Here is an 18,263-nt window from a genome sequence, read left to right as displayed (position 1 = left end):
GATGATGTTAAGCATAAAAGGTTAATGGAAATGAACACTTACATAACCACAAGCTAGGCTCTGTGTGGATGAAGATAGCTACAAGTTTTCATGCACAAATCCCCTGCTACCCTTAGAATACAGAACATTTCAACTATGGTAGCACAGCAGTTAAATAAGCAAACTTGTAATGCAGTAACCTCGACTAACTATCCAGAGATCAGTTATTAACATAGAACATAGGACACAAAGTTTAAAACAGCACTGGACAGGAACAGGTCCTTAAACCAACTCTATCTGTGCCATTTATAATGTCAAATTCAATTAATCCCACATGATCCATACCCCTCCATTCCCAGAATGTTTATATACCTGGCTAATGCCTCTTGGGCATCGCTGTCACATCTGCTTCCACCACCCAGCTGTCAGAAAGTGCCCCAGTCACCTACTTTTTAAAAACTTGCTGAAGAAATCTCATTTTTGATGGAGATGGAGTTCACCCAGATAAGTGTGAGGTGGTTCATTTTGGTAGGTCAAATATGATGGCAGAATATAGCATTAATGGTAAGACTCTTGGCAGCGTGGAGGATCAAAGGGATCTTGGGTTCCAAGTCCATAGGACACTCAAAGCTGCTATGCAGGTTGACTCTGTGGTTATACAGTGCAATGACCTTCATCGACCGTGGGATTGAGTTTAAGAGCCGAGGGGTAATGTTGCAGCTATATAGGACCCTTGTCAGACCGCACTTGGAGTACTGGGCTCAATTCTAGTCGCCTCACTACAGGAAGGACGTGGAAGTCATAGAAAGGGTGCAGAGGAGATTTACAAGGATGTTGCCCAAATTGGGGAGCATGCCTTATGAGAATAGGTTGAGTGAACTCTGCCTTTTCTCTTTGGAGCAGTGGAGGATGAGAGGTGACCTGATAGAGGTGTACAAGATAATGAGAGGCATTGATCATGTGGATAGTCAGAGGCTTTTTCCCAGGGCTGAAATGGCTGGTACAAGAGGGCATACTTTTAAGGTGCTTAGAGGTAGGTACAGAGGAGACATCAGGGGTAAGTTTTTTTTAATGCAGAGAGTAGTGAGTGCGTGGAATGGGCTGCCAGTGACGGTGGTGGAGGTAGAAATGATAGGGTAATTTAAGAGACTCCTGGATAGGTACATGGAGTTTAGAAAAATAGAGGGCTATGGGTAAGCCTAGGTAGTTCTAAGGTAAGGACATGTTTGGCAAAGCTTTGAAGGGCCTGTATTGTGCTGTAGGTTTTCTATGTTTCTATTTTTACTATCCTCTTTCACCTTAAACCTATACACTTCTAGTATTTGACATTTCCACATGGGAGTATCTACCCTATCTACATCACTCACAATTTTACAGGTTTACATTAGGTGTCTCCTCAGCCTCCGGCACTCTGGAGGAAAACAGTCCAAGTTTATTCAACCTACTCTTACAGTAATCCAGGCAACATCTTGGTCAACCTCTCCTGCATCCTCAACCACATCCTTCCTGTAATGCTATGACTGGAATTGCACACAATACTCCAGATGTGGTCTAACCAAAGTTTAATATAGCTGCACCGGGACCTCCTGACTATATACTCAGTGCCCTGATAATGAAGGTAAGCAGGCTATATGCCTTCTTTACCACCCTATCTACTTGCGCTGTCACTTTCAGAGAGCTATGGACTTTCACCCAAAGATCACTCTGTATATCAATGCTCCCAAGGGTCATTCATATACTTTCCCTTGACAATTGATCTGTCAAACTGCAACACCTTACATTTGTCTGGATTAAACTTCTTTTCTATTTCTCCACCTATATCTCCAATTGATCTATATCCAAACAAGAGAAAATCTGCAGATGCTGGAAATCTGAGCAACACACACAAAATGCTGGAGGAACTCAGCAGGTCAGGCAGCGTCTATGGAAAGAAAGTACAGTACTTTTTTCCATTGTTGCTGCCTGGCCTGCTGGGTTCCTCCAGCATTTTGTGTGTCTTTATCTATATCCAGTTGCATCCCTTGACAAGTTTCTTCTCAACCCCAGCAACTTATTGAGTTATCTGCAAAGTTAATGATCAGCCCATATATATTTTCATCCATATAATTTATATATATTACACCAACAGACGTCCCAACACTGATCCTTGTGGGCGATCTTTGGTCACAGATATTCAGTCAGAGAAACAGTGGTTCAACAAGATCCTTTTTCTTCTATGGCCAAGCTGATTTTGAATCCAGTCAACCAAGAAATCATATGTCTTATACTGGATCAGCCTACTATGAAGGATCTTTAATCCATTGCACCCAACAAACACCCATTTTTTTACACTAGTGCTGCTCTAATCCATTTTTATTTACTTTGAGTTACAGCATGGAATAGGCTCTTTCAACCCTTTGAGACACTTTAAATCTATCCTAATCATGGGCCAATTTACAATGCCTAATTAACCTACTAACCAGTAAGGTCTTTGGACTATGGGTGGGGCGGGGTGGAATTGGACAACCTGGAGAAAACCCACACAATCCTGGGGAAGATATACAGACTCCTTACAGATGACATCGGAATTGAACTCTGAACTCTGAACTCTGACACCCCGAGCAGTAGTAGCATTGTGCTAACTGCTACACTACCCTAGTGCCCACTCTCTCATTCCCATCAGATTCTGTCACTCACCTACACACTTGGGGAAAATTACTGTGGCCAAGTTTCCTTTTGGAATGTGTGAGGAAACTAGAGGACCTGGAAGAAACCCGGAGAGTCACATGAAGCATGTACAAATTTTTCACAGCACCAATGGTTGAGATTGAACCTGGGATTCTGGAACTGTAAGGCAGCAGTTCTAGGAGCTGTGCCACAGTGCCACCCATTATCTGGCACCATCTCCTACTGTTTCTATTAAATACTCCCCAAAGGCTGTTGCTAATGGAAGTTGCTGCACAAATACTGAGGCAAGTTGGGATTTTAATTCTGTTTACAGTGAAAACTGAATCACGGATGATCAAATTCTACATTATGGGTGGCTCCACAGATGTTAACAGGAAGGTGATAATCAAATGGTCACTAGCTCCAGATAAAGCCCAGGGTGCTGTTTCAGAGCCAAACTTCATTTGTATTTCTTTACAGATCATTCAGGCTTCCAGGAAAGCCTGCCTCTACCACAGCCATTTCTTCAAGTATAGAAGGTCTCCAGAATCTTCAGAAGCAGAACATGGCAGCTGCCACCAAGGTTAATCTTCACCTTGCCTTGTCTCCAGAAATGTCCGCAGTTCCTGCAGCAAAGCTGATTGCTGCAGTTGGTAAAGTACCAGTGAATGAGCTGAGGCCTATGAATGTCAGCCTGATTGGCAATATGTCCTCTGCTCCACTTTCCTCCAGCTGATATCCCCATTATCTGTCCAGGCAGGATAATGTTGAAGAAGAGAGACATAAAGGATTGGTCACGGTGAGGGAAGGGGCGAGTCAAAGCTATGTGCTTCAATCATCTGCATTTTGTAAATCTGAAGAGCTGTAAAATAAAATGAGAACTGGGTATGAGAAGTTTGGATATGAGAAAATTTAATAGAGCATTCCAATCAATCCCTTTTCTTTTTCCAGCCATTTTGTGTTCTCTGATATTATGTTAGATTTCACTTGATACAAAATCCCTTTTTTGAATTGTTAGAATAACATTTCAGATATCAGCCTCTGCAAAATAAAACCAAATCTGTGGAGCTCTGTGTCCGCATTCTTGATTATATGAGAAGTTCCATGCCAGAAAAGAATTTTCCACATCATTGAAAGTGGCCACATAAATGCAGAACATTCCATTGTAAGATAGAAGAAGGAAGGAAAACTGAAGTAATTAGGAAATCCAACAATTCTCTAGTCTGACAGAACTAATTGTATGAAGGACAAATTAGTGGCTGTGGTTGCACTAACACAAGCCTTGTGAGTTTATCTGGATATTGAGGGTTGGAGTCAGAAAAATAAAGATAACTATCAAACATTGTTGAAAGAAAGAAGGCAATTTGTCACCATGCCCAGTTTCGCCCACGTTGATTCCAGTACTATATTATGTGATTGATTCTTAATGTTCCCCAAAGTAAAGATGATAAAATAAAATCATGAAAAATATCAGATGAGATTACTATCAGAATCAGATTTATCATCATTGACATATGATGTGAAAGCTGTTGTTTTGTGGCAACAGTTCAGAGCATAGACATAAAAATTTACAAAGATAAATAAAAATGCAAAAAAAGGTGAATATAGAAGTTGTGTTCATGGGTTCATGGACCATTTAGCAATCTGATGGCAGAGGGGAAGAAGCTGTTTCTAAATCATGAGTGTGGGTCCTCACACTCTTGTACCTCCTCCCTGATGGTGATGCAACCAGTCGGAATGTTCTCCATCTGACCCCTGTTGAAATTTGCAAGAGCCGAATCTCTTCAAACTCTAATGATGTAGAACCACCTGTGTTTAGCCCATCACAGATCCTCTGAGATGGTGATGCCCAGGAACTTAAAAGCTGCTCACTCTTTCTGCTGCTAATCCCTCAATGAATACTGGTGTGTATTCTCCTGACTTCCCCTTCCTGTAGTCCACAATCGGTTTCTTAGTCTTGATTAACATTGAGTGTGAGCTTGTAATTGTGACATCACTCAACCAGCTGATCTACCTCACTCCTGTAAGTCTCCTCATTGTCAATAGAGAAACTGCCAACAAGGGTAGCACAATAGCTCAGCTGCTAATGTAATGCTTTGCAGAGCCAGCAACCAGAAGACCAGGGTTAATTTCACACTGTTGTCTGTAAAGATTTTGTATGTTCTCCTTGTTAACATGTGGGTTTCCTCAGGGTGCTCCAATTTCCTCCGACATTCCAAAAGGAGCTATGGGTTAGGTTAGTAGATTGTGGGAATGCTGTGTTGGCACTGGAAGCATGGTGACACTTGTGGCTGCCCTCAGCACATCACAAACAATGACGCAAATCATGTATTTTGATACTTCAACATGCATGTGACAAATAAAGCTAATCTCCCGTTTAACAGTGGTGTCATTCACAAATTCACTGGTGGTATTTGAGCTGTGCTTAGTTGCACAGTTATGACTGCAGAGAGAGTAGAGCAGTAGGCTAAGCACTTGTCCTTAAGGACAAGTTGATAGTCAGCGAGGAGAAGGTGTTATTACTGATTACTCTGACCTGGTTCAAAGTACTGAGGAAATGATGTTGTTGAATGCTGAGCTGTAATCCATAAGCACTACCCTAACCTATGTTTTGTGGTAGTCTAGGTGCTCCAAAGCAGAGTGGAAAGCCTCAGTAGACCTGTTGCAGTGGTAGGCAAATTGCATTGTGTCCAGGTCCTTGCTCAGATAAAAGTTAATTCTAGCCATAACCAACAAAGAGATCAAACGAGGTTACTTCTGTTAATCTTAAATCAATTAACCCTGCAAAATATTGAGACTTGAACAAAATGATCTCTCATACCCCTGATGGCCTCTCTCCTCCTTCTATGTGGTATCACCTTGCCGAAGCCCATTACTCAGCTGATTTGGAAGCTCTGAAGGATCTAAGATGAGTTTAAAAAATCAAAGTGTTGTCTGAATCTCATGTTTGAGAGCATGTCCTAGAAAATAGATTGCCTAGTGCCGCATTTACTTACAATCCAATTTGAGTGACAGATGGAATTTATCGCATCTGAGCTGCACTAAGGCTATGATGTTTGTTTTCTGTTCTCTGTTTATCAGACACACCAATACATGGAGAATCCCATATGCTTGCAATGGCAATGAGCAATGTTGCAACACTTGCCTGGATCCCACTTCCATAATTTTTAATGCAGAAGCACAGCCTAGGGAAGGAGGCTTTGCCATCCCACATGAGGCCTGCTTCTGTGTGACTTAAAGGAGATGTGTGCATATATATATGTCTTGGGTCAGTCTAGGAATCAACTGGATCCCCTCTAAAGTAGAACTTATCTGCCTGTCCTGTGGGCTCCCTAGCCTTGTTACTAGAAGCGACAACCCCCAATGCATTCTCTATCCTTATGACCTTTACCCAGTTTTCCATCCCTGCTGATATACCAATCTGATCTGATCACATAGAGGTGGTCGTGGGAGGCAGAGGAGTGGCTTTGGGATCACTTCGAGTTGGTGGATTGGGGGTGTTCAAGGACTCAACTGTTGATCTGAATTAATACACCACAACTATTATGGACTTCAGAAAAACATTTGTAGTTGTGCCCCAACAAAATTGTTCAGAGTCTTCCCCAACCAAAAGCCCTGGATATACCATGAGATCCACAATCTGTTGAGGGCCACATCAGAGACATTCAAGTCTGGTGGCCAAGAAAGTTACAACAGGTCCAGATACGATCTTCAGAAATCCATCTCATGGGTGAAGTGGCAATTCCGGACTAAACTTGAATCAATGAAGGATGCCTGACCAGTGTGGCAGTGCTTGAATGCTATCACCTCTTATAAAGTAAAATCAAGTGACCGGGACATCAGCAGGGCTTCAATTCCATGTGAACACAATTCCTTTTATGCTTGCTTTGATCATCAAAACATGAGAAACCATCATGAACTCCCACAACCCCCAATGATCCCGTGGACGTGAAAGGGACACCTAGAACGTATGTTGCCTCCCAGGTCCAGGGTCAGGACATCTCAGATTGGGTCCATGGCATTCTAAAGAAGGAGAGAGGACAGCCAGAAGCCTTAGTACACATTGGCACCAATGAACTTGGCAGGAAAAGGGAGGAGGTCCTGAGAAGAGAACTTAAGGAGTTAAGTAGAAAGCTGAATAGCAGGACCTTCAGGATAGTAATCTCTGGATTGCTGCCTGTGCCATATGCCAGTGAGTGTAAGTATAGATTTGATTTGGCAGGTGAATTATGAATGAATGGCTGAGGAATTGGTGCAGGGGCCAGAGTTTCAGATTTTGGATCACTGGGATCTCTTCTGGGAAAGGTATGAACGATATAAAAGGGACAGGTGGATAGGTTATCCCTGGACCCGAGGGAGACCAGCAGATATGATAGAGCTGTTGGGGAGGGCTAAAACTAATTTGGTGGGGGGGGTGGGTGGGAATGGAAACCAGAATGATAGGCCTGAGTGTGGAGTAATTGGTATACAATCAGAGGCAGTGTGTAGTGAGACTGTCAGGACGGACAGACAGATGGTAGGGTAAAATTGCTGTCAGTGGGATGAGCTGCAGTACAACATGGAGTTAAAATCAAAAAGGGTGATGAATACAGGACTGAAGGTGTTATATGTAAATGCACACAGTACATGGAGTAAGGAAGGTGATCTTGTAGCACTGTTAGAGATTAGTAGGTAGGATGTTGAGGGTATCACTGAGTCATAGCTGAAAGAAAATCATAGATGGGAGCTTAACATCCAAGGATACACATTGTATTGAAAGGACAGGCTGGTAGGAAGAGGGAGTGGGGTGGCTCTGTTGGTAAAAAAAAATAAAATCAAATCCTTAGAAAGAGGTGACATAGGATGGGAAGATGTGGAATCCTGGTAGGTAGCGTTAAGAAACTGCAAGGGTAAAAAGGCCCTGATTGGAGTTATATACAGGCCTCAGAACAGTAGCCAGGATGTGGGCTACAAGCTACAGTGGGGGATAGAAAACATATTTCAAATGGGCAATGTCATGATATTCATGGGAGATCTCATCGAAACATATCGAATGTTGAAAGGCCTAGATAGATTGGATGTGGAGAGGTTGTTTCCTGTGGTGGGGATCTAGGACAAGAGGCCACAGCCTCAGAACTGAAGGATATCCATTTGGAATGCTGACGAAGAGGACTTTCTTTAGTCAGAGGGTGGTGCATCTGTGGAATTCATTGCCAGATGCAGCTGTGGAGGCCAGGTCATTGGGTATACTTAAGTTGGAGGTTGATCTGTTCGTGATTAGGCAGGGCATGAAAGGTTACAACATGATGGCAGCTGAATGGGATTCAGAGGGAAAGTGGATTAGCCACGAGGAAATGGTGGAGCTGGCTCAATGGGCCAAATGGCCTCATTCTCCTCCTATCTCTTATGGTTATATGGTTTTATGGTCTTAGTTTTCTCAGTGTTATTGGTTTTTAACAATTCACAAATATTTAATAAGCTCAGTTGTCCAGCCCCGAGACAACTTTGATCCCTTGTTTTGGGTAAGTGGCACAATTCAGATTTCAGATTCATTTATTTATCACGTGTACATTGAAACATACAGTGAAATGTACAACCAGCACGACTGAAGGATGTGCTGGGGACAGCCCTCAAATGTCACCACACATTCCAGCACCAACATACCATGCCCAACGTTTTCTCACAGAGTAAAAAATCAACAATATTACCCCTCTCCCCACATGCGCACGCACACAGTCCTCTAACCCCAGCCTGCAATGGACTCAGACTTGCAGAGAGTGGACCTTTGCCTTCACCAGCATAAATACTAGGATCAGGCTGTGTGGATTTTTGGAATCCATGTGGATCAATTTGACATATTGTCATAGGAATTTGAGAAAATCAATTTCTGGGAAGACATGGCGATATTTGAATGTGAATAGAGGGCCTGATGTTGGACTCCGATTGTTGCCATTGAGCTGGTGAGTTTAGGACCAAACAGGCATGTCAAAAAGCACATTAGGATACCAGTGGTGTAGGTGGAAAAGAAAAAACTGAAAAGTGGCCAATGATTAGGTCAAATGATGCATAATAATCTTTCCATATAAATTTTCTTTGTTTCTTCCTTAACATTTCATTGGAGTAACAGCATCAATAATTTATACAAGTGTGTCAACTGTTTGAATGAAAATATTGCCTTAAATGAATTTTATTCAATTATGTTGAACTTTGGGGGGGTGGTTGTTATGTGTTTCCCTATTTATTAATTATAGTGAGAACAAAGATTTGATGATGGATCATAGGGCCTTCACAATTTGCCTTTAGCTCATTAAAATTCAAAATATGCTGTTAATATGCTGTTAATGATGAAAAGAAAATATTATCCAAATGATTGAGATGCTCTTGTTTTTAGACTGCAGCACCATATTGTTCACTTTCAGTCAACGGGTGACTTTTAGTGCAGTATCTTAAAATTGCATTAATAGGAATGGCTAATAAAACGTACCCAGAGTTCAGTTCAAAACTGGACAATATGCATAGTTACTAAATATTGTATAATTTAGGTCCATTGCTTGTTTGCTTCAATCTTACCTCTTCTTGGAACCAAGTATGACCTCAGTTCTATAGATTGAGCAGTAACCGATGAGGCCATTGAGTGGCCTGAAGATTTTGACACTGATGGGTCAGGAGGTACTTAGCAGGATGGGTACTTTGGGAGGAGGGATGCTCCTTCTGCCATTAACTCTGGACTTCTAACTGACTCTGACGATTGGAGTCAAGGTTCTCAGTACCATCTGGAGCACACCTTCTTAGCTCTGAGTTTTCATGGGCACCTAACGCTCTTGCCCTCAATCATTCAAAGGCTATGCAGGTACACTGAGGGAGATGGTATATTACATTATCAACATCTGTCTTTGCTCTGAATTGGATACCAAGATATTGAATATGGTCCACATTCTCTAGGATCTAGACATGAACCCTTTTTGTCAGAAGGAGTTGTTTATTTTATTTTATTTAGAGATACAACACGGTACAGGCCCTTCGATCTGCGCCACTCAGCAACCCAATGACTTAGCCCTAGCCTAATCATGGAACAATTTACAATGACCAATTAACCTACTAACTGGTGTGTATTTGGACTGTGGGAGGAAACTGGAAATCCATATGCATATGGGAAGGAATGAACTTGCTTACAGAGGGTGCTAGAATTGAACTCTAAGCTCCGATACCTCGAGCGGTAATAGCATCGTGCAAACTGTTATGCTACTGTGCTGTAGAGTAGAGTGGGATGGTAGATGTCCTTTGATTTTTAGATGTCGAATGTAAGTCCCACCCTCTTTTGTGCTTCAGTGAGAGAATCAATACTTCTCTGATTTCATCAGACTAAAAAGAAAAATATATCCCCACATGTTCAGAACTTTATCAGTATTCAAACAGTAACTTTTAACATTTCACCTGTTGGATTTATTTCATCCACATAAAAAGATAATTGTTCAAGGATGATTAACTTGAAACATTTTAACATGTTTACTTCAGGTTTGAAAAAAAGCCATTGTAGTGACAGACTAGTGATTTGGCCGCTTCTGTTGAATTTAATCCAGACCAAAGTGGGTGAAGTTGCACCACAGATTCTGCAATAGTTCAGTGTTTGTCATATTGGTTTCACATTAGTAATAACCGGTCTATTAGTGCATTCAGAATGAGCAAAATCCATTCTATTGACAGGTTACTTCATTTCAAAGTTTCTTAATTCAGTTCTCATCAGTGTAAAGGACTGAGAACTTCATGTATGAGCTTGTTGTCAATCGGTATTGAGCAATCACCTATTTTTTCCCAAGCATGCTTCTTCCCTTGATGTTAAGTTTAAAGTAAGAAGAAAATATGAAAAGAGTCATTGTCTTGTACCTAGAATGAGATTAATTAACATAAAAGTTAAATAAATAGGCAACAGTATTTGGAGCTATGATTTAGTCTTATAAACATCAAAATATGACCTTGTTTTACATCATAATGACCAATGCTCAAATCTGAAATGTATTTGAAAATGATTTGAAAAAAATCTGGAACATCTTTAATTTAAACCTTCACATTTTAGCAATATCAACATCATGAACTAGTGAAATCTTAACTTTGCATCTCCTTACACATATGCTGCCTGATTTGTTGAGTATCTCCAGAATTTGTCATTTTTATTTTTGCTGCCATACATTTGCAAATATTTAAATAGGTTTTAGTGGATCAGGTTCAGCGAAAAAATTTGAAATGTATTTCAGGTGGGAATAGTGTTGGGGGCTTGTGAGAGGGGTAGGGGCAAAAGGAGCTCACAGAAAAATTTCTGGCAATAGATCAGCTCAAGTTAATACAACTGCCCTCTCATCTGAAAATGACTTCTCAGTGAGAAGGAGATTGCTGAACCATGTCTCAGTGAGATGAAAGTATACATTTCTACAAAATACAAGTTGAGTACCCCTTATCCAAAATTCCAAAATCTGAAAACCTCCAAAATCTGAGTTTTTTAAAGCTCTGACATGACTTTGCAAGAGGAAAATTCCATAATTCACTGGGAAGGTTCCCAGGCGATGCACAGGTCTCTCCACACCACAGACAGTTCTGAGAAGTGACCTCACAGAAGTAATGAACAGATTAACGAAAAATAGAAAAACACTGCATAAAGTGAAAAATGAAGATCTCAATCATGTATCATGAGTGTTGAACTGAACATATGCCACTTAATGGTATATTGATCAAGAAACAAGCAAAGATCTAACACGATGAACTGAAAATTGAAGGTAATTGTGAATATTCAGCAGGCGGGTTGCAGAAATTTAAGAAAAGGCACAACATTAAATTTTTAAGTGTCTGCTGATTACAAAAATCTAGTAATAGTAGAAGTCTATGATACTGATTGTTTTTATAACTTACCTAATGGCATCAAATTTTTAAAGCATCGCTGATGCTGTGTACGTACATCTATTGATGCTTCTGGACACATCTTCAGTGATGTTCCTGGAATCATCGGGTGTTTCGGGTCTTCCAACATCATACAACCTCCTCCAGGTGACCCAGCCGGGGCTGATCAGACCCCAGCTTGTGTCCAGATGGCTAGCTACTTATGACTCCATGGCTCCCCTCTTTTGAGCCACAGCCATCTTGAGGCCCTCTCTGCCGCATCGGTGGTATTGCGGATGGCTCTTCTCTTCCTCTCTCCCTCGATGCCCAAAATGCTGAAGGCTCTAACTAAAGAACGGGCTACAAATCCCCTCCAACCAACCTCCACTGGAAGACACCTCGCTCTCCATCCAGCCTGCTGACAGTTGCTGACCAGTCCTGCGTACTTGGAGAGCTTCCTTTCAAAGGCCTCCTCCAAGCTATCTTCCCATGGGACTGTCAGCTCCAGCAGCACCAATTGCTTAGTAGTAAATCTAACTCCAGAATAAGGATAGAATCCTGATTGTTTTTATACATTACATAAAACCACAAACAAAGTAATACACAAATCCGGTGTACTGTAACCTTTTAATGAAAACATGGCATTGTAGATGGAGACTGAATGCCTGCCGTTGTTTGTTGATGTTCAACAGCTGATTCAGGTGTTCTCCTGCTTTTGTTACCCCTCACGCATTATATTTTCATTATATTAATGCTATGTAATAATTTTTACTGTTAAATACATCTGTGTGATGAACAAGTGTAAAACAAAGACTTGCTTACCAATAGCACGTAAATTCAGATCAGAAATAATGGCGATCCCAAGCTATCTCATTATATAGTCTAAAATCATAAAATAGCCAAAATCTAAAACACTTCTGGCTCCAAGCATTTCAGATAAAGGACACTCAACCTGTATTTTATAACTTACAATTTCTTAGTTCTCTTAAATACTTCTATTTAGTAGTTAACAATTGTCTTTCCTATCAGAATTCCATGTCCTATTTGATACTTTTTCCCCCAATAAGTTCTTCTCCCTCTGTGGAGGCACTAGTAATGATCTTTCAAGAATTTCTAGATTCTGGAATGTTTCCTGAGACTAGAAAATTGCAAATGTCAATCAACTCTTTAAGAAGGGAGGGTGGCAGAAGAAAGGAAATTATAGGTCAGTAAGCCTAACTTCAGTGGTTGGAAAGGTGTTGGAGTCAATTATTAAGGACGAGGTTTCAGGGTACTTGGAGGCATAAGATAAAACAGCCCCAAGTCAGGATGGTTTTCTAAACAGGAAAATCTTGCCAGATAAATCAGTTGGAATTCTTTAAGGAAATAACAGGCAGGATAGACAAGGAGAGTCAGTGGATGTTGTTTATTTGGATTTTCAGAAGGCCTTTGAGAAGGTGCTGCACATGAAGCTGCTTTACAAGATAAGAGCCCATGCTATAACGGGAAACATATTAGCATGTATACAAGATTGGCTGACTGGCAGGAGGTAAAGAGTGGGAATAAAAGGGGCCTTTACTGATTGGCTGCCAGTGACTAGTGATGTTCTGCAGGGGTTGGTGTTGGGACCGTTTTTTTTTACATTACATGTCAATGATTTGGATGATGCAATTAATGGCTTTGTAGCTATGTTTGGGGACAATACAACGATAGGTGGAAGTGTGGGTAGTGTTGAGGAAGCAGGGTTTCTGCAGGAGGACTTAGACAAATTAAGAGAAGGGAAATAAAATTGGCAGCTGCAATAACGTGTAGGGAAGTGTATAGTCATGCACTTTGGTGGCAAGATTAAAGATGTAGATTATTTTCTATATGGGGAGAATATTCAACTATCAGTGGTTCAAAGGAACTTGAGAGTCTTTGTGCAGGATTCACAAAAGGTCAACAAGCTCGAAGGGCCGAATGGCCTACTCCTGCACCTATTTTCTATGTTTCTATGTAACTTGCATGTGAGTCAATGTTAAGAAATAAAAATGCAATGTTAGTATTCATTTCAAAAGGACTAGAATACAAAAGCAAAGATGCTTTATAAGACATTGGTCAGACTGCACTTGGAGTACAGTATTGTGAATAGTTTTGGACACTTTATTTAAGAAAATCTGCACTGGCAATGGAGACGGTTTGGAGGAGATTCACAAGAATGATCCCAAGAATTAAAGTGTTATTGTATGAGGAGTGTTTGATGGTTCTGGGCCTTTACTCACCGTAGTTTAGAAGAATGAAGGGGGCTAAAAAAAATCTTTTTAGCTGTGTGTGGTGAATCTGTGTAATTCATTCCACAGTTGGCTGTGCACGTCAAGACATTGGGCATATTTAAGGCAGAGGTTGATCGGTTCTTGATTAATCAGGATGTCAAAGGTTACAGGGAGAAGGCAGGAGAATGGGGTTGAGAAGGATAATAAATCAGCCTCGAGGTTATGGTGGAGCAGACTCAATGGGCCAAATAGCCTAATTCTGCTCCTATATCTTATGGTCTTATATAGATCTATGCAAAAGATAATTCATCTCAACCTGCAAGCTTAACTATTAAAGGTTTATTTTAAAAATGTGTGATATGATCTGAGTACATAAAAGCCAAGGAAGGGGCATATAAGGTAGTAAAAGTGAGAGGTAAGTTGGATGATTGGGAAGCTTTCAAAATCCAACAAAAGACAACTAAAAAAAGCTATAAGAAGGGAAAAGGTGACATATGAGGGCAATCTAACCAATAATATAAAGCAGGTTTTTAAGTTATATAAAGAGTAAAAGGGAGGTGAGAGTTGATAATGGACCACTGTAAAATGATGCTTGTGAGGTAGTAATGGGGAACAAAGAAATAGTAGATGAACCTAATGAGTACCTTGCATCTGTCTTCAGCATAGAAGACACTAGCAGTGTGCCAGAGGTCTGTGAATGTCAGGGAGCAGGAATCGGTGTCATTGCTATCACAAAGGAAAATGTGCTAGGCAGACTCAAAGGTCTTAAGGTGGATAAGTCACCTGGGCCATGTAGACTACGTCCCAGAGTCCTGAGAGAGGTTGCTGAAGAGATAACGAATGCATTGGTCATGATCTTTCAAGAATCACTTGACTCTGACATGGTCCCGAAGAACTGGAAGATTGCAAATGTCACTCCACTCTTTAAGAAGGGAGGAAGACAAAAGAAAGGAAGTTATGGGCCAGTTAACCTAACCTCAGTGGTTGGGAAAGTGTTGGAGTCTATTATTAAGGATGTGGTTTCGGGGTATTTGGAGACTAATGGTGAAATAAGTCAAAGTCAACATGGTTTCTGTCAGGGGAAATCTTGCCTGACAAATCTGTTAGAGTTCATCGAAGAGGTAACAAGCAGGGTGAACAAAGGAGAGGTAGTGGATGTCATTTTCTTGAATTTTTCGAGGGCATTTGATAAGGTGCCACACATGAGACTGCTTATCAAGATAAAATCCGATGGTGTTACAGGAAAGATACTGGCATGTCCAGAGGAATGGCATACAGGTAGGAAGCAAAGTGTGGGAATAAAGGGCACCTTTTCTGGTTGGCTGGCAGTGACTAGTATTATTCCTCAGGGGTTAGTATTGGGGCTGCTACCTTTTACATTGTTTGTCAGTGATTTGGATAATGGAATTGATAGTTTTGTGGCAAAATTTGCGGATGATACGAAGATAGGTGGAGGGGTTAGGTAGTGCTGAGGCAGCAGGACAGACAAATTGGAAGACGGGGTAAAAACATGGCAGATGGAATACAGTGTTGGGAAATGTATGATAATGCATTTTAGTAAAGGGAACAATAGTGTGGGCTATTATCTAATTGGGGAGAAGGTTCAAACATTAGAGGCGCAGAGGGACTTAGGAGATCTCGTAAAGATTCCCAGACGGTTAATTTACAGGTTGAGTCTGTGGTAAAGAAGGCAAATGCAAAATTGGCATTTATTTCAATGGGAGTAGAATAGAATATGAAAGCAAGGCGATAATGCTGAGCCATTATAAGACACTACTCAAGTTGCACTTGGGGTATTGTCAACAGTTTTGGGCCCCATATCTCAGAAAAGATATGTTGTCATTGGGGAGAGTCCAGAGGAGTTTCACAAAGATGATTCTAGGAATGAAGGGGTTAACGTATGAGGAGTGTTTGGCAGCTTTGGGCCTGTATTCACTGGAATTTAAAAGAATGTGCTGGAATGTCATTGAAACCTACTGAATGTTGAAAGGACTAGATAGGGTGGCTGTGGAGATGATGTTACCTCTGATGGGGCTATCCAGAATTACAGGGCACAGCCTCAATATTGAGGGATATCCTTTTAGAACGGAGGTAAGGAGGATTTTTTTTCTTGCCAAAGAGTAGTGAGTCTGTGAGATGCTCTGCCACAGAGAGCAACGGAGGCCAAGTCCGTGGGTATATTTCAGGCGGAGGTTGATAGTTTACTGATCGGTCAGGACATTAAATGATATGGCGAGAAAGTAGGTGTATGGGGTTGAGTGGAATCCGGGATCAGCCATGATGAAATACGGAGCAGACTCGATGGGCTAAATGGCCTAATTCTGCTCCTATGTCTTATGAGTTAGTAGGAAGAAAGGAAATTCCGAAAAAAAATGTTTAATGTGTTTATGTTGCAGCTCCCTCTGACCCGCAGCTGATGGCACGTGTAGCGCGATGGCAGTGCCCACTTAATCTTTTCACATTCATTCACTAAGCACACGGTCTATTTAGAATCATCTTTCCTCTAACGGGTACAAAGCCAAGCTTCCGAGTTGGCTTCAGCAAGATCCAAAACGGTGACTGGACGTCATCGAACGGTGGACAGGCTAAAGTGAGGGCGAATGGACGGTCCCTCGGCGCAGTCTTGGATGTCGGGTCTCGCCATTCACCGAGAAATCTTCAAAGCCGAGAAATGTTTTGAATGACTGATAACGACCACTGGCACTGTAAAAATAACTGAAACACTCATTGGTGTAACCGGCTCTCACCAGCCCCCGCACAGACACACAATGTCCACTTAAACCCATTCTGAGACAACTCCACACATTGCCAATTCGGAGGAATACGCGCATTTCCAGCAGGCGCCCCGCAGTGCTGCAGTCAGCTGACTCGTCACATCCGTGAAAAAGTTGGGGAACGACACTGAAACCATAGAATTGCGCCCAAGTTCAGGCCCATTAATAATTGTCTTGTGTGAAAACAAAAGGTCGTATTTTAGAGTAATTTTTATTTATTACCAGCTTTTCTTAAATTTTGAAGTGCGTCGGTTATTATTCGACACGTTAGGTGGCGCAGGAGGCTTAGCTTTGGAGTGGTGTTCCTTTTCCAGCCTCAACCAGCTTCGGGGCACAGACAGAAAACGCGTTGACATCATGCTGCCGATGCAGCCTTCCCCTGAATCTTTTATTCTGTAGTCCTTGTTATACGGACAGCCTACGAGTTACTAATGATGACTCATACGTTATCATCCAAGATTGTTTGTCAGATTCCCGTACACACAAAAGTGAGAACATTTTAAATTGTTGCTCAGAGCCATTTAGCAGTGAATAATCTATCTATCTATGGTCTGGTACACATCTCCCCCATAGCGTCATGAGAAATACACCTGGATATTTGCTTATTTCGCGGCGGGTTGTATGCCACATTTTTGCTTACACATACAGTATAACTACGATTTTAACTCTCAGTATTGAAAGGGGATGTTACTATGTTTGGGCAATCTGATGACTGTGAAATCTAATTGTTAATACTTTAGTTGTGTATGATGAATTTGTTACGTCCGCTTAATTATATACAACTAGAAGAAATAAGAAGTACCCATCATTAAACTGTTGACTGCGACAAAAGGGGCCACATTCAACCCCTTGCATTTAATCCATACACTAAATAAATCTGACCCTTCAATTTCGATTGCCTTTTAAACTTATTCTTTGTAGTGTTTGGTATGTGTAGTTTTGGGTGCTTGAGAGGAAATTTCTACACTGAAACCTTCTGATCCTGGTATCAGGAGAGAGAGAAAAACACAAGCGCAAGGTTGCTTTGATGTCAAACTTCACCTTGCTTTGATGTCAAACCTCTCCCCGATACCTGCAAATTTATATCTGCCTGAAGCTAGTTAATCAATAGTTGGCCACTGTAATCCTGTTGCCCATCATCCGATCAGAGAATACCCGATGAGCACATGGTGGTCATGAACGCGAGGTTTATTTTCCCAAGACGGGATTTCTGTTTGCTAAAGGAACAGAAGCGGCTGAACGAAAAATTAGACAGTCAGTTGAAGTATTAATCTGTGCGGCCTCTGGACAACCCACTTTGCTGGGAGTGGGCTGTATTTTAACTCCTTTTTTTCACTTTCCATTGAATGGAGTATTCCGTTTTAAAAAATATAAAGGTTGTTGCTGACCTTGTCCTGGGATTCAGTTACTTACCAAATCTTCCTGAATTAATTCACGTCCTCCTGTTCCATCTCTGACCGATCAAGTCATCAGTTTTTCATTCTTGTCCTTATAAATTGACTTTCATTTGGACAAGATAACTCCGGGTTAATGAATGGCCTATTTACTTGCGGATGTGGCGTCGAAAACATAGAAGGAAAACACACAAATAGCAAATTATATATCTGACTTCTCCAATTCAAGCAACCCCCTAGTGGTTGTAAGGGGGTTTAAGTGAGTTGGCAATGATCTGCCAGATAGCTGTACTGTGGGAAAATAAGAAATTGTTCATTTTGCTAGGAAAAACATAATAAAGCATATTATCTAAATGATGAGAGATCGTTGAGCTCTGAGATGTAGAAGGATC

The 18,263-nt window shown here is 41.2% G+C and overlaps 1 long non-coding RNA gene across 2 annotated transcripts in view; it reads right to left on the bottom strand.

Moving 5' to 3' along the window:
- Positions 1-1,561: 1,561 nt before the first annotated feature.
- LOC134345298 (uncharacterized) overlaps positions 1,562-18,263 on the bottom strand; it is a 32,900-nt gene continuing 16,198 nt past the window's right edge. For both annotated transcript variants that reach the window (XR_010017652.1, XR_010017651.1), the window contains exons 3-4: positions 17,891-18,016; positions 1,562-3,487 (exon numbers count right to left, since the gene is read on the bottom strand). This is a non-coding gene — a long non-coding RNA (uncharacterized LOC134345298). The remainder of the gene's footprint in view (positions 3,488-17,890; positions 18,017-18,263) is intronic.

Source organism: Mobula hypostoma, chromosome 4 (assembly GCF_963921235.1).
Source record: "Mobula hypostoma chromosome 4, sMobHyp1.1, whole genome shotgun sequence".
Lineage (NCBI taxonomy): Eukaryota > Metazoa > Chordata > Chondrichthyes > Myliobatiformes > Myliobatidae > Mobula > Mobula hypostoma.
Note: the sequence above shows the minus strand (reverse complement) of the source record. Positions and strands in the feature narration are given on the sequence as shown.